The 15,047-nt window shown below is 40.3% G+C and overlaps 1 long non-coding RNA gene across 1 annotated transcript; it reads right to left on the bottom strand.

Annotated features, from left to right (window-relative positions):
- Positions 1-493: 493 nt before the first annotated feature.
- Positions 494-12,624, bottom strand: LOC127535886 (uncharacterized). Its single transcript, XR_007944767.1, has 3 exons — positions 12,244-12,624; positions 11,022-11,083; positions 494-2,821 (listed from the first exon to the last, which is right to left on the bottom strand). It is a non-coding gene; the product is annotated as an uncharacterized LOC127535886 (long non-coding RNA).
- Between the last annotated feature and the right edge of the window lie 2,423 nt (positions 12,625-15,047).

A 15,047-nucleotide genomic window follows, 5' to 3' on the forward strand; every position in this document is an offset into this window, starting at 1 on the left:
CTTAATGTCACTGTTGTCCTTTAAAAAGAAGCTTCGTTTCCATCAGGCATTTAGTTTGTTGTCCACCTGTCACGAGGTTGCAGTTCCGGTTCCTGGCTTCTCCATAGAAAGAAATGTTTTTGGGCAAGATGCTGAACTTCAGGTTCCTTCTGACAGTAGACAGCTGTCTAACACCAGGCGTGAACTAACCGTGACGTCACCCGTTGGTTTCAACGCCGAGAAAATGAAGCCCGGATTTTGCTACTTCCTGGTCGCCAGTTTGGATTTTTTGGAGCCAGTGACGTAAAAAGCGTCATCAAACAGGCTGGACCGGAGAGCAACTAGGGGCAGGACCAGTCAATGGGACTGTCAATCAAGTATAGCCACGCCCCCTGGCTCCGCCAACTTTAACGATTTATTTAAAATTCAGTATTGATTTATTTTAAGATCGGCCCCCTGATCTCTCATTTTGACCATGAAAACTAACGGGAAAAAAATCCTGAGCTGTAGAACATCAGTCTATCACATTTTATTTTTTCCAAAAATGAATTGGGGTCTATGGAGAAAAAGCTTTTTGGAGCCAACCCTAGTGGACGGCGTGATATTGCAAGTTTTTGACACTTCTGGGTGGGCTTCAATTCTGGAGCCAGATGCTACGTCCATCTTTATGTACAGTCTGAGTAACACAGAGCTTCAAAAACACACGTGTGAATGAGAAGCATGTTGTAAGAGCTTTGTCAAACCCAGCTAAGGTTAAAAGACACCATACGAATGTAGATACTCACACTGAAGTTCATCATTTTTGGCAGGTTTCACACTTCAGTTTTTATTGATATTTCTTCTCAGATGCTGTCTCCAGTTATCGGTTTGCATCATATTGGTTACAAAAATCAAACAGAGTGGCTCAGAGGGGAAAGGCGTCGGCACATTAAGCTTCACTCCTGACAAACTGTGTCAATACACAAGTTAATCAGTTTTATTGATCAGCCACACGGCGTCGTAAAAAGAGACCCTGCAAACAGTTTTTTTTTCCTGTGGAAGATTAAAAGCAGAAGAACAGGTTATGTTTTCCAAGCAGCAGTCATCGGCCAACACTGCGACTCCTTCCACACACGTTGAACACCGAGCATGATGATTGTTAGCGTCATTCATTAAGCTGCCATGAACACACAGTGAGCCGTCTTACAGGCTTTTCTTCCTGCAGTTTCAGCGTGAGACCGTCCACCCCTTTTTAAAACTCCAACACTCTGAGTAGATCACTGAAGCTAACAGCAGTTCTGCTCTCTGAGCAGGATAATGAACATTTTCTGCTCATTACGTACACGAACTTTTAATGTTCATCTAATTTCTGGGTGATTTGGGGTCATTCTCTATTCCATGTCCCACAAATCGTCCTTATAAATTTCATGCAAACAGACAGCAGCAAACATTAGAGCTTGTACATAAATAATGGATCAAATCTGTGGTGTCTTATGGATCCATGAGCTGGTCCTTTCTCTACTTTGGAAGGGTTTTTGTCATCTGTTTGTCAAAGAATAAGTTGACAAAAATGTCACTGTTAGTCGAAAGGTACAAACTGAGGTAGTTCCAAGGCAAAGCAAGTTTATTTATACAGCATAATTCATACAAAAGAGAATTCAAGGTGCTTTACAATGGCAAAAAATACATTCAGAAAATTAATTAGAAAGATGATTTAAAAGTAGACTTTAAAATCATACATCAAAAGCATACAAATAAGATCTAAAGGTAGATCAGAAGTCAAGAGTATAAAGATGATTTTAAAGTTGAAAAGTGCATTAAAAGTCAGGAAAACAGACTGAGGGTGGGGGATACAACATTCACATACACTCTATGAGCATGCAGTGTATCTGGTCACTGGAAGTAGTTTTCACTGTTCAGACTTATAAACCTTACTACAATTCTACAATTCTACAATTTCATTTGGTAGTGTCTACAGATACGGACCCGTATCCGTAGTCTGTGGCCTACGGATACGGCACTTTCCGTTTGCCAGACAGATACGGACCCGTACGCGAGTCTCGCGAGTCAAGAAGCTGCTAACCACTGCAAACTGTTGAAAGGTAAGCAACCAGATCTCGCGTATCTGATTGGCAAATGGCAAGTGCCGTATCCGTAGTCCACAGACTACGGGTACGGGTCCGTATCTCTAGCAACAACCTTTCATTTAGCAGACGCTTTTGTCCAAAGCGACGTACAACACAAGCAAGAATTCAGACATAAGGAAAAACCTGTAGTAAGTGCAAAAAGTGCTTCAAGTGTGATTGGTCAAAGGTGTTGCCATCAAGTTGCAGAAGAATTGCTACCCTCCCCCCCCCTTTTTTTCAAACTTTGTCAGTGCTAAATAAGTGCTGGGTTTTGGACCCCCTGACTTATTCTACCCCTAAGGTGGAGTCAGATTAAGTGCCTAGGTGTTCTCTGAACAATTGAGTCTTCAATTGTCTCTTAAAAGTAGAAAGGGACTCAGCAGAACGCACAGAGATTGGTAGTTTGCTCCACCATTTGGGAACAACAGAGGAGAAGAGTCTGGTTAGAGATTTGGAGCCATTCTGGGCTGGAAGCACCAGGCGTCTCTCACATGCAGAGCGAAGTGGGCGTGAAGGGGAGTAGACCTGGATCAAGGAATCCAGGTAGGCTGGGGCCGTTCTTGTAAATGTTTTGTAAGCCAGGAGGAGAGTTTTGAATTTGATTCTGGCTGCAACTGGAAGCCAGTGAAGGGAGATGAACAGGGGAGTGACATGAGCTCTTTTGGGCTGGTTGAAGACCAGACGTGCTGCTGCATTCTGGATCATCTGTAGAGGTTTGACTGTACATGCAGGGAGACCTGCCAGAAGAGAGTTGCAGTAGTCAATGCGTGACATCACAAGAGCCTGAACCAGAAGTTGCGTGGCCTGTTGGGTCAGGAAGGGTCTGATCTTCCTGATGTTGTAGAGGGCATAACGACAAGATCGAGAAACTGAGGCCACGTGAACCTTAAAGGTCAGCTGGTCATCAATCATGACACCCAGGTTTCTGGCTGACAGGTGTTTGTTTCAAAAGCTTTTTGTTGTGAAAAAGTGAGATTTGGAAATTTGTGTTTCTTGTGCCTTAACTTGTCATTTTGTAAAGATGTTGTTTATTTTTTGCTATTTTTAAAAAAATGTTGGAAATACCAGAATTTGCACATTAATTTACATTTTTGTCTGTCTGAGCTCATCATTTCTAAAAAAATAAATTACAGTTACCAGTACTTGAGTAGTCTTTTCACCCAATACTTTTTTACTCTTACTTGAGTAGTTTTTTTGGATGACTACTTTTACTTCTACTTGAGTGATACTACTTTGAAGCAACGTTCCTCTTACTTAAGTATGACTTTTGGCTGCTCTGCCCATTGGTGGAAAGAGTGGAAATGAAAGTATCTTCAAAGAAGTTATAAGGAGTTATTAACACTACCAAACCTGAATGATGTTCAGTCTGTAGTCAGCAGAGACAAACTCACATCCATTAAATAAAGAATCTTATTTGAAGTAATTCTTCATCTGTTTCATCTGCATTTGTGTCTCAGTTGTGAATTTGTTACTGACTGAATTTGAGGACTTTTTTGATCTAAGAACCTTAACAAATGGAAACACATTGGGGATAAAGACAACCCTGAAATGTTTGAGTGTTAATCATTGGGTGAGAAGGAAAAAGTAATGTGTCAGAAAAGTGTTCCATAGATTAAAATAGACAATAGTCCTCGTTTAATTACATCTACTGTTGTGACAGTATGTACATCCCCAGTCCCCTGCAAGCTTTCTGCTGTGATTTGAGGAAAAAAGCCAAAGCAAAAGACGCATTTATCAAACAGTGTGAACGGCTCAGATAAAAATAAAGACAAAGCATAGCAGCTGCTCCAGCGGTTAGGGACAACGCGTCAAAGCGTGTGCTTCAGTTTGGACGTGTCTACCCGCTGAGCAATTCTGAGTTACGCCCCACTTCCTGTTTGTCTTTGCTTCAGTCAGAGGTGGCTGAACTGCAGGAAAGTTCAATGCATTTATGCCCTCCAGCATCGAGCTGTCTTACACTGTGAATCAAGAGAAAGCCAATTATTGTAATTAATGCATTCAGTGTGGGTGCTGTTAGCTTCTCTGCTCACCTTTGGCTCTCATCTGTGATCTGGACACCAGGTCCTGCTGCGTACAAATCATTCGACTGAGCGCTGTGCAGCTTCCCCAAACACGGCTGCAAATTCACACCAGAATTTCATTGTTCTGAACCAACTGGGGTTTACGTTTTTAAAGAAAAATACTGCTAATAGTAGGCCATTGGTCACTGTGATGTTCACTTTGGCGCGGAACTGTCCCCTCAAACCAAACACAGATAGAAGTCTACTTCATGGACCAATCCACTGTAAGAAGCAATTAGCTGGAGCCAGACATGAACCGAGCTGTTCTTGGGAGTAAAAGTTCATTCTTAACCTTTGACACAGCAGTTTGACAGAATCTGCTCTACTAGAACGCTAACAGAAGGGTAGTAGGCTAATGGCTAGCTGGTTTGGAAGCTACAAGGGATATGAAAACATTGAGACTGAACAGAGAAAGGAGACAGATAAGCTGACTGGCTGCTGGACGACGCAGAAGAACGAGGTCGACAAACAAATGAACCGGCAACTGATAGAGGGAAATACCAGACCATGTTTACATATAGAGAGCAGGTTAATGAGACACACAAAGATGGAGAAACTCAACATAAAAAAGCAAACGAACGACAACAAAACCAAAGACTGAGACATTCTGTATCTTGTTGTTTTATCTGTTATCACTTGACCTTTTGGATCAGAACCATGCTGTGCTCGCTTCTTCCCTAACAAAGATGGGAAAATCCCATTTGATAATGAGCATCCGTTGGTTTTGGACAGAGTTAGGAGCAGGAATTTGATGTTATGCTGTGGTGGTTCATTTAAAGAACAAATTTCAAGTTCAGGCAGTAAAATCCTTACACTCTAAAGTCCATCCACTTCCTTGACCAGAGAAACATAACAATATATGCAAAGGTTAGCAGTCACAAGTTTATCTTATGTAGATTCACTTTGATATAGTCTTACGTCAGGATTCCCTGAGAGGCTTTTTTAAATCACTGAAACATGTCTTGTAGTCATCTTGACTGAACGTACAGCCCTGCCTGTATTAACATTCATAAACCTGTGACTAAAGTTCTGTTTTAAAGTCATACTGTGACCTTAAAGGAGGTTTCACTCACTAAAGTCCATCAGATAAAGTAGAAACAGACATGGAGGTAGAAGTTCTAGGATGGTGGATCTGCTGTACCCTGTAAGTCTGTCTGCATTTCTTCAACTAAACTCTGTCAAAGACTCATTTTATAAAAGGGGCATGGTTTTTGGGACTGTCTTCTTTTTCACACGAAACAAACAAAATAAATGTGTATTTGATGTTAATATCACTATTAAGTTGATTCTGTGCAGCAGAAGAGCGTCCGTTTTGATCAGAATCGTCAAAGAAAAGGCTTGACAAGGAGCAGAAATCATCACACCAGCAGACAGTGTCACAGCAGAGGACGGAAATCCGGCTGGGAGTTTACATTTGTGTAGGAGTTCTGAGAGGGTGGCATGTTTAATAGATGAACCACATTAAATTAGGGAATATTAGCTTGCTAGTTACAGAACTTGTCTTTCAGTGACCCAGCTGATGTTCCTCACAGATGTGTGCAGAGTAGTAAGAATTCTTGAGAAGAACAGTAATTATTATTTCTTCACACAGCTGCCACAGAACGTATAATCAAGTAGAGTACCTCTGATCTAACGCTGACAATATCTTCATCTAACCCGTCAACATGTCTGTCACACCACATCCCATGTAGACTGATCCATCATGTTTATTCTTGATATAACACCTTTATAGTAGATGTGATCAACGTGTCTCTATGTACTGGACCCACGAGCCCACTACTGAACTACATCTAACCCCCTTTTTTAATTCCAAAACCTTAAAAAAAGCTGCTGCAGATCTGCTGTGTACAGAAATGGTTTGTTTGAAGAGTTTCAGTCAGGATTTATAGGACTTCATAGCACAGAAACAGCACTAGAAAACTGGCATTGGGATTAAAGCAAGCACTCTGTCATGGCTTAAATCATATTAATCAGATTTATTTCAGTCGTAAATGTTGATTCCTCCGCGCAAACAGGAATTAATTGTGGAGTTCTACAGGATTCCTCAGAAACACACTCTTTGACCAGATAGTTACTCTGAATGAGATTCCCTTTACTCCAGCGCTACTGTGGGGAACCTTGGAGTTATTTTTGATCAGGATGTGTCCTTTAAACACCGGGTCATGGACCAGTACCGAGAGAATAAAAACGGTTCATTTCACATTTTATTTTTCTGGTGGAATCTGCAGGGAACATTGCGCCCTCTAGAGGAGTATATCCAGAGCATATCTCAAGAAAAGCGCCCCAAAGCTTTTTTCCTGTTTGCATTTTGTGTGATGGTTGGTCTGTAGAAAATTGTCCTACTTGAATCCGGTCCATGGTGTAAAAAATGTTGGCGGCTACTGCTTTAACTCACATAAAACAAGACCTTCTTTCATTGCATTAATATTGTCAAAATTAGGAACATCCTGTCTCAAAGTGATGCTAAAAGATTTTCCGTGTATTTCTGACTTCTTGGCTGAACTTTTGTAATTCCCAGTAACTCTCTGGAAAACGTCTGTAAAGTCCAGAATAGAGTTTAAAATCCTTCTTCTCACACACAAACCCCTTAATGACCACTAAACCTGAAGAAGTCATGACACCATTTCATCCCAACAGAGCACTTTGCTGTCAGAGTGAAAGCTTGTGGTCCCAAGAGTTTCCAGAACTACAATAGGAGTCTTCTGTTGTAGAGCCAGCTCTCAGGAGGCAGACACCCCCTCTACTTTTAAGATTCAGATTAAAACTTTCGATTTTTTTAAAGACCCTGATAGTTAGGGCTGCGTCAGGTGACCTGGAACGTTCCCTTAGGCTACGTTCAGACTGCAGGGCTTGATGCTCAATTCCGATTTTTTTGTGGAATCCGATTTTTTTTGGCGAGTTCGTTCACATTTTCAATTAAATGCGACTTGTATGTGATCTCCTGTGTGAACCTCACACGACCCAAAAGTGTCCCGCATGCGCAGAAGAGGACACAACACCGACACGCAGAGAGCGTGTTCAGTGTTTACGGAAGTAAACATGGACGCTAACAGGAGAGCATGTCTGGCCATTTTAAAGTTGTTGTCCAGCCGGAGCCAGCATATTTATAACTTAATCCTTTTAAGGAGAAGGTCAAGAAGGAAGAGAGCCAGGATGTTGGCCCTGGCGTTTTGTGGGGCAGTGGCAGCAACGTCTGTCCAGAGAACTTTGTGGGTGTGGAGTCACAGCCAGGAGTGGTGGGATGGTGATGTGAGAGGCTTCACAGATGCAGACTTCATTCAGAATTTAGAATGACAACGGCGACCTTTACCTACATATGTGAGAGCCTCTTTGTAACACTCTCACGGCAAGACACACGTCTTCGGCAGCCCGAAGACGTGTTTTGCTTGAACGCAGAATAGTGATGTTGTCGTGTACCAATGACGTATAGGTCGGAATAAATGTGACCCTGAAGCCGCATGGCAAAAGATCCGATACGTATCAGAATTAGGACCACATATCCACGTGGTCTGGGTCGCATTTGAAAAATCGAATCCGTGTCGTTGAGGCTGTCATAAAAAGATCAGATACAGGTCGCCATAGCGGCAAAGAAATCGGATTTGGGTCACTTTAGCCTGCAGTCTGAACTATGCTGCTTTGGGATGGGAAACTTCCCATGATGCACTGAGCACCTCTCCTTTATTCTGACTCCATTCACTCATGCATTTGTATGATGATAACTTCTGTCACCGCTAATTTGTTCTTTCTGCCGGTACAGTATCTCTCACTCCAGAGCTGCATGTTTCTGATGATACAGTCATTGTTTTAAATTGCTCACCGTTTCTCTCTCGCCTTACCTCTCTCCCTAACCAGCTGAAGTTTAACTCGCTATGCAAAGCGCCCTAAGGTGACTTACATCCTGCATGGGCTGGTATATGAGAATTAATTGAACGAGCAGATGTAGAGGATTTTGACTTACTTTCCTGTAGACTTATTGAGTCACTTTGTCTCCCAATCATGAACAGGAACAAACAAACTGCCGTATGCTGGATCCAGCATAGTCACTCTCATCCTATCCAAGTCAAATGTGCAGTCTTATCAAGTTAAAACTGGATGAAATCAACGTAAACATAATGTGGTTTTCATTCACTATGGCATTTAAGACACAGGTTTTAATTAGACTCAATCCTGTGATGAAACCCAAATAAACAGCGTCAGTGATCTGTTAGCAGCAGTCTGTCAGATTAAGCACGTGGCTAGCATGCGCTTCAGTGTAAAACAGTAATGACTGATGCTAAAGCAATGAGTCAGACACGTAGCAGGTCAGATCACTCTGTTGTGACAGTACAAATACACAAAGCCTTTGTGTTTTACACATGAAGAAGAAAAGTCCAGCTGGTCACAGACACAAAGACGCCGTCTCCTGACCTATCAGCGCTACGCCAGCATGATCGCACATGAAATCTCAATTCGATATTCCAAACTGTACGACTGTGGGCCGTTTCTTATTGTTGTCAACTTTACTGTTGATCAGGAGAGATCCATATCAATGAACCACTGTTAGAAAGTACATTTAAAAGTTCTCCAGTGATTCCTAAAGCATCGGCAGACTTACAGCAGGTGGTTGCTACAGAAGTGGAGGTGTTGTCTGCATTTACTCCATAATCCTTCTTCCCTGTCCAGTGGACGCCACATTACTGAACAGTTTGACTGGAGCACCAACTGACACAGGCTCAAGCTGCATAATTTATGGACTTTTGTCAGACGTCATGCTGCTTCTGCTGGACACACTAACGGTTATATAGGGGATCGTGATTTTTCTGTGGCTGCTCCTAGACTATGGAATGAGCTCCCACTACATATTAGATTGGCAGACTTTTAAAAACACTTTTTTTTAACTTGGCATATGGCTCAGCTTAGAACTGGCTTTTATTGTACAAACCTGTGTTTTATGTTGTATTTTTATGCTCACACTATTTTATTTACTTTTAATTTATTTTGTTTTAACATGTACAGCACTTTGGTCGACAGTGTCGTTTTTTAAAGTGCTTTAGAAGATGGATGGATGGATGGATGGATGGATGGATAGATAGATGGATGGATGATAGATAGATGGATAGATGGATAGATGGATAGATAGATAGATGGATGGATGGATGGATGGATAGATGGATGATAGATAGATAGATGGATGGATGGGATGGATGGATGGATGGATGGATGGATGGATGGATGGATGATAGATAGATAGATAGATAGATAGATAGATAGATAGATAGATAGATAGATAGATAGATAGATAGATAGATAGATAGATAGATAGATAGATAGATAGATGGATGGATGGATGGATAGATGGATGATAGATAGATAGATGATAGATGGATAGATAGATAGATGGATGGATGGATGGATGGATAGATGGATGATAGATAGATAGATGGATGGATGGATGGATGGATGGATGGATGGATAGATAGATAGATAGATAGATAGATAGATAGATAGATAGATAGACTTTACTGTCCCATTCGGGAAATTTGTCTTGGGCAAAAGCGCTGCAGTCACATCAACATTAAAAAAAGACAACATACAACAAAGTAGCGGGAAAGTACAGCGTTTAAGAAGAACACTGGCTAGAAATAAAGTTGAGTGATTGATTGATTGATTGATATATACACTACTTTTCAAAAGTTTGGGGTCACTCAGACGATTTCCTGTTTTCCATGAAAACTCCCACTTTATCCCATGTGCTAACATAACTGTACAAGGGTTTTCTAACATCAATTAGCCTTTCAGCACCATTAGCTAACACAATGTAGCATTAGAACACAGGAGTGATGGTTGCTGGAAATGTTCCTCTGTACCCCTATGGAGATATTCCATTAAAAATCAGCTGTTTACAGCTAGAATAGTCATTTACCACATTAACTATGTCTACACTGGATTTATCATTCATTTGATGTTGTCTTCACTGAACAATGCTCTTCTTCAAAAAATAAGGACATTTCTAAGTGAGCCCAAACTTTCACAGAGTAGTGGTACTTCTAGTATTACTGAGATCTGTAGCAATCCCTCCTCTGTTCTGTTTGTTATAGAAATCATTTTGCAACTTTGTTTGAACATAGAAAACAGGAATTAGTTGCCATTTTTTTAAAAGTTTTTGTTTAATTGTCACAGATATGACCACATAAATGTGAAGCAGACTTTAAACCATCATGAACCCACTTTACAATATAAATCCCTTAATAACTGTTTTCCTTCATTTAGTTGTTTTTTCTTTCACAAATACATTTTTTTATATCTTCTGAATTAGTGTGTCAACAGGAAAGTTTTAGTCAGATAGTTGTATTGCAGATTTTGTTGTTCTTAATTGGTCTGTGCTCCTTTTCCTAAGCAAAGCCACGCTCACAGCGTTGTTAGGCAGCAAAGCAACATCATCAGCATTTATAAATATGGACAAATCCATTACAATAATGACATTAAAATGATTGCATCCTTTTAGTCAGTGGTAGCTTTGTTACACTGTGAGTGAAGGTGCACACAGAGGGCTGTTAGCGTGAGCTTCCTCTGGCTCGTTTACACTGATTAGGCTGATGGGGCTTCTGCAGGGTTTCAGCAGTTTTCACAGTTTTCTGCGTGTCAAGAAACTCAAGCTAAAATTAAACGAGCAATTTAGAAACGCGTCACATTCATAGATTTATTATAGGGCTTCTGGAAATATGACAAAAGCTGCGCAGTTAAAAACATACACTGGGATCTTTCTGTTTGCAGGTTCTCCAGCTTTTCCCCACAGTCTGAAAACATGCTGAGGTTCACTGGTGATTCTAAACTGTCTGTAGGTGTGAATGTGAGTGGGATTGTTTGTCTCTATGTGTAGTCTGTGATAGACTGTTACCTGTCCAGGTGAACCCTGCCTTCACCTTGAGGCAGCTGGGACAGACTCCACCCCCTGCGACCCTACAGAGGATAAAGCGATGTACAGCTGATGGATGGATGTTTTACAAAGGGAATCTTTTTAATGACAGAATTTCTTTACCAGGTCTTAGGTAGGAAGCAACATATTCTCTTTGAGGACTGAGCAGCACACTGTAAAAACTCCAAGTCTGACCAAGTCTGTTTGTCTTATTTTTAGTCTAAATGTCTCATCCCACTTGATTTAAGATAAATTCACTTAACAGGTGACATTCCAGCAGATGGAGGGACTTGTTTTAAGGCAACGCATCTTAAATATCTCGTTAAGTCAAACAATTTTCAAATGATCTTGTTTTAATCCTCGTGTCGTCCTGTGGGTCAAATTGACCCGTTTTAAAATTTGAAAATGTGGAGGAAAGAATATATTTTCACAGTGAACACTTTTACATTTTCAACATTTTTTGGGAAATTTTTGAACATTTTTTGATGGAAAACAGAAACGTTAAAAAAAATGTTTCCTTAAGAACATTTGGGGGAAAAAAATCAACCAAAATCCAGCGAATTTCCAAACATTAAAGCTTTACTGATAGATGTGTAATCACTTTAGATATTGTTAGGAGTTTTTTTGAAGATTTTTATTTATTTTTTGAAAATATTTGCAATTTTATTTATTGTATTTATTAAATTTTTAATTTCTTGACAAATTTGGGGATTTTTTAAAAAATAAAAGAGAAACTTGAAGGAATTTCTTCCTGAAGATTTTGCAAATTTTTATATATTTGGGGATTGTTTTGCTGATTTTTGTCGATGAGGCAAATATTTTTTGGTGCCGTAATGAGGACGCCTGAGCGTGACAATCCTGGTAAACAGAGCTGAAAATAAGTCTTCACAGCTAGATTAAGATCTCAAGATTCTAAATATCACATCTATTTTAAAAAAATGTTATGAAGCCATTTTCTCTTAGTCTATGCAGATTTTTTTACACTTTTTTCAAGTAAAAGTTCCTTGAAATAAGTTGTTTTTTTCTTGTTTTGAGAGGGGCATTTTTCCAGTGTTGTGTTTGTAGATGTATAGCTGCAACTGCTAGTATATTAGTGTCTTGTAAACTCATGAGGGTTGGACATGACATAAAAATAAAGAAATCAATCATTGCGTAACCCACCGATAACATTCCAGGTCCATGACAATCAGTTCTTTGTACTGACCTCACAGCCAGTCTTATCAGGAGACCTCCACGGTGGAGCAGATGTGGTCACAAACAGATTTATGATGCCTCCATTGTGACATCACAGCGGCTGCTATTTGTTGTGATGTCACCGTGGTGTTCTCTTCATGCCTCTCCCTGGAGAGAAGAGGCTCTCTGCTGATTAGCTGAACAGCTTGTTGCCCAACAGGCCATGAGGTGGATGACCTCTGGGGGTGAACAGAGAGACATGTAATTAGCTTGATGGTGTAAGGTTGTAACACTCTCTGTGTGTCTACACATATTATTGAAACGGCTTCCCTGATTACAGTTTGTGATTTGTAAGCGAAGCTGCAAAAAGCTGCTGATACGTGTACGGGAGCGTCGTGCTGCTGTTGTTGTTGCTCGGGCTGTCCTGCTGGCTCATGTCATGCTTATGATTCTGTGCCAAACAAAACCACATAGTTTGGGTTCAATTCGATTATCTCGTTCCTCCTGTTGTCACTGAGACTAATCTCCGACACTCAGCATTAGCATTTTGCAGACACTCGCCGTAAACCCCGGGTGTCCGCTCAGTCGCTTCCTCCACCATTACAGGAGTTACATGTGGGGAAATCAAGACATGAAATGGCAGACTGCATGTGGTGCGCTCTGTGATGTATGTGAGAGTGCGTCTTATTTACGGTCGGCTAGCCAGAAAAGTGTCTCCTCCACTCCTCTCTCCTCCATTCCACAATCATCCAGTCCAGCAGTGCACCTAACTGCTCTGTGGATGAGCCAGCAGCAGCGCCACACCTGCCTCACATCAAATCACACACCGTCTCCCCTTAAGTGCTGAAATCACTAGAAACCAAAAGACACGATACAATAACCACCCGCTGTGTCAATAAGGCCCGCAGAAATGAAATCACAAAGACTGCTGCTTTGGACTGAATGCAGTCAAATGTAGAAATTACAGCACGTTTATTTGTCTTGTATGGCTTCATGATCTAATTAAGCAAGTAAACGAGCACATCAGTGGAATTCAGAGAGCTGTAATATTTATAACATTAATAACATCCTTTTTTTCTCCTAAACCACGTTCCTACATTACTCTTCACTGATGCAGATAAATGAGCTAACAGTCATTTCAAGTAAAGAAATGAATGAAAGTACAAATATACTACCACACTGATCAAAGTTTGAGACAGGTTCTAATGTTATTTGAATGAGAAAATGTCTCAAAACTTTTTGACAGAGGGGTGTACATGTTCATAGAGATCTCAGGTCGAAAAAGGGCTGTGAAGATCAGTGTTCTAAATGAAAACAGAGACAGGTTAGTAACTTGTGCTTGGACCTGATGGTGGCAGTGTTTCCTCACTGTTCCAATAACTGAACACAGTGATACAGAAGTTTGTCTGCTGGCAACGGACAGTTTGACCTCTTCATGTTCAGCTCAGCCCTGATGCTTTAAACACACAAGTGTTTTTCCAGGACAAATCCCCAACTTGTGAAACTGAAAATCTGGGGGAAAAAATCAGTTAATCCATACAAAACGAAGGGAGTAATCACATCATCGACATGATCAGTGAATTTGAGACTTTAAATGATCTCATTCCTCCCTGTCTAGACGACTTGCTCCAGTTCCTTGTATATCCATAAGTCTTTATTATGTTTCAGTCTGGTATATTTAGTTTTGGAGTAGTCTATGAAGTGTCTGCAGTAGAATTTAAACTCTTTGTTTTGCGGGTTTGAACAGGACTTGGATGTTTGCAGCAACAGGCCCACCAGCTGCTAATTGGTAACACTGTGGACTGCTTTGTTGAAGATGTTCCTGGAACCATTGGTATCCATTCATTTCTGTAACTTCACTGTGAGCTTCTTTCCCACCGTCTTCTCTTCACTGTGAGGTTACCTGGTTTGGCATCATTGGTACAAACCAAAGCCTTATTCAACCCATAGACAACATGAACCGTTGTTAGTTAAGAGCACATAACCACAAACAGTTGATTTCATCTTTGACAGGAGTTTGAACCTTTCAGTCCTTTTAGATGATGGGTTTAAGTCTGACTCAGGGTACTTTTAGACATGTGGTGATTAAACTGTGGATGAGCCAGCAGCATACGTCGCTTAAAAACACGGTACAGTGATGAATTTAGCAGCCAGTTCAGACAGCACAATATCACAGTGAAAATAGCCTGAGGATGTAGACAGTTGATGATTTTTATTGCTTTTTACTGACAACCAGCGCTGCTTCTCTGATCCTTCATGACATCCTCACCTCTTGAACTGTCTAATTCAATTTTCTATTTAATTCATTTTTATTTACACCACTGTTCAAAAGTTTGGGGTCATCCAGACAATTCCATATTTTCCTCTTTTATCCATGTGCTAACATAACTGAACAAGGGTTTTCTAACCATCAATGAGCCTTTCAGCACCATTAGCTAACACAATGTAGCATTAGAACACAGGAAATGTTCCTCTGTACCCCTATGGAGATATTCCATTAAAAACAGCTGTTTACAGCTACAATAGTCATTTACCACATTAACTATGTCTACACTGGATTTAGCATTCATTTTATGTGATCTACACTGACTAAAATAAAGACATTTCTAAGTGATCCCAGACTTTTAAATGGTAGTGCAATAAAACAGTAAAATATAGAAAAAATATATAGCAACATATAGAAAAAATAGAGTGAAAATACAGTACAAATATGGAAAAAAGTATTGTAAAAAATGCAGTACAAATATAGTAGAAATGCAGTAAAAATATAGAAAAATATATTTTTAAAAATCTCATAAAAACAGTAAAAATTCAGTAAAAATGTGTAAAACAATG

The sequence above is a fragment of the Acanthochromis polyacanthus genome, chromosome 10 (assembly GCF_021347895.1).
Source record: "Acanthochromis polyacanthus isolate Apoly-LR-REF ecotype Palm Island chromosome 10, KAUST_Apoly_ChrSc, whole genome shotgun sequence".
NCBI classification, from domain to species: Eukaryota; Metazoa; Chordata; class Actinopteri; family Pomacentridae; genus Acanthochromis; species Acanthochromis polyacanthus.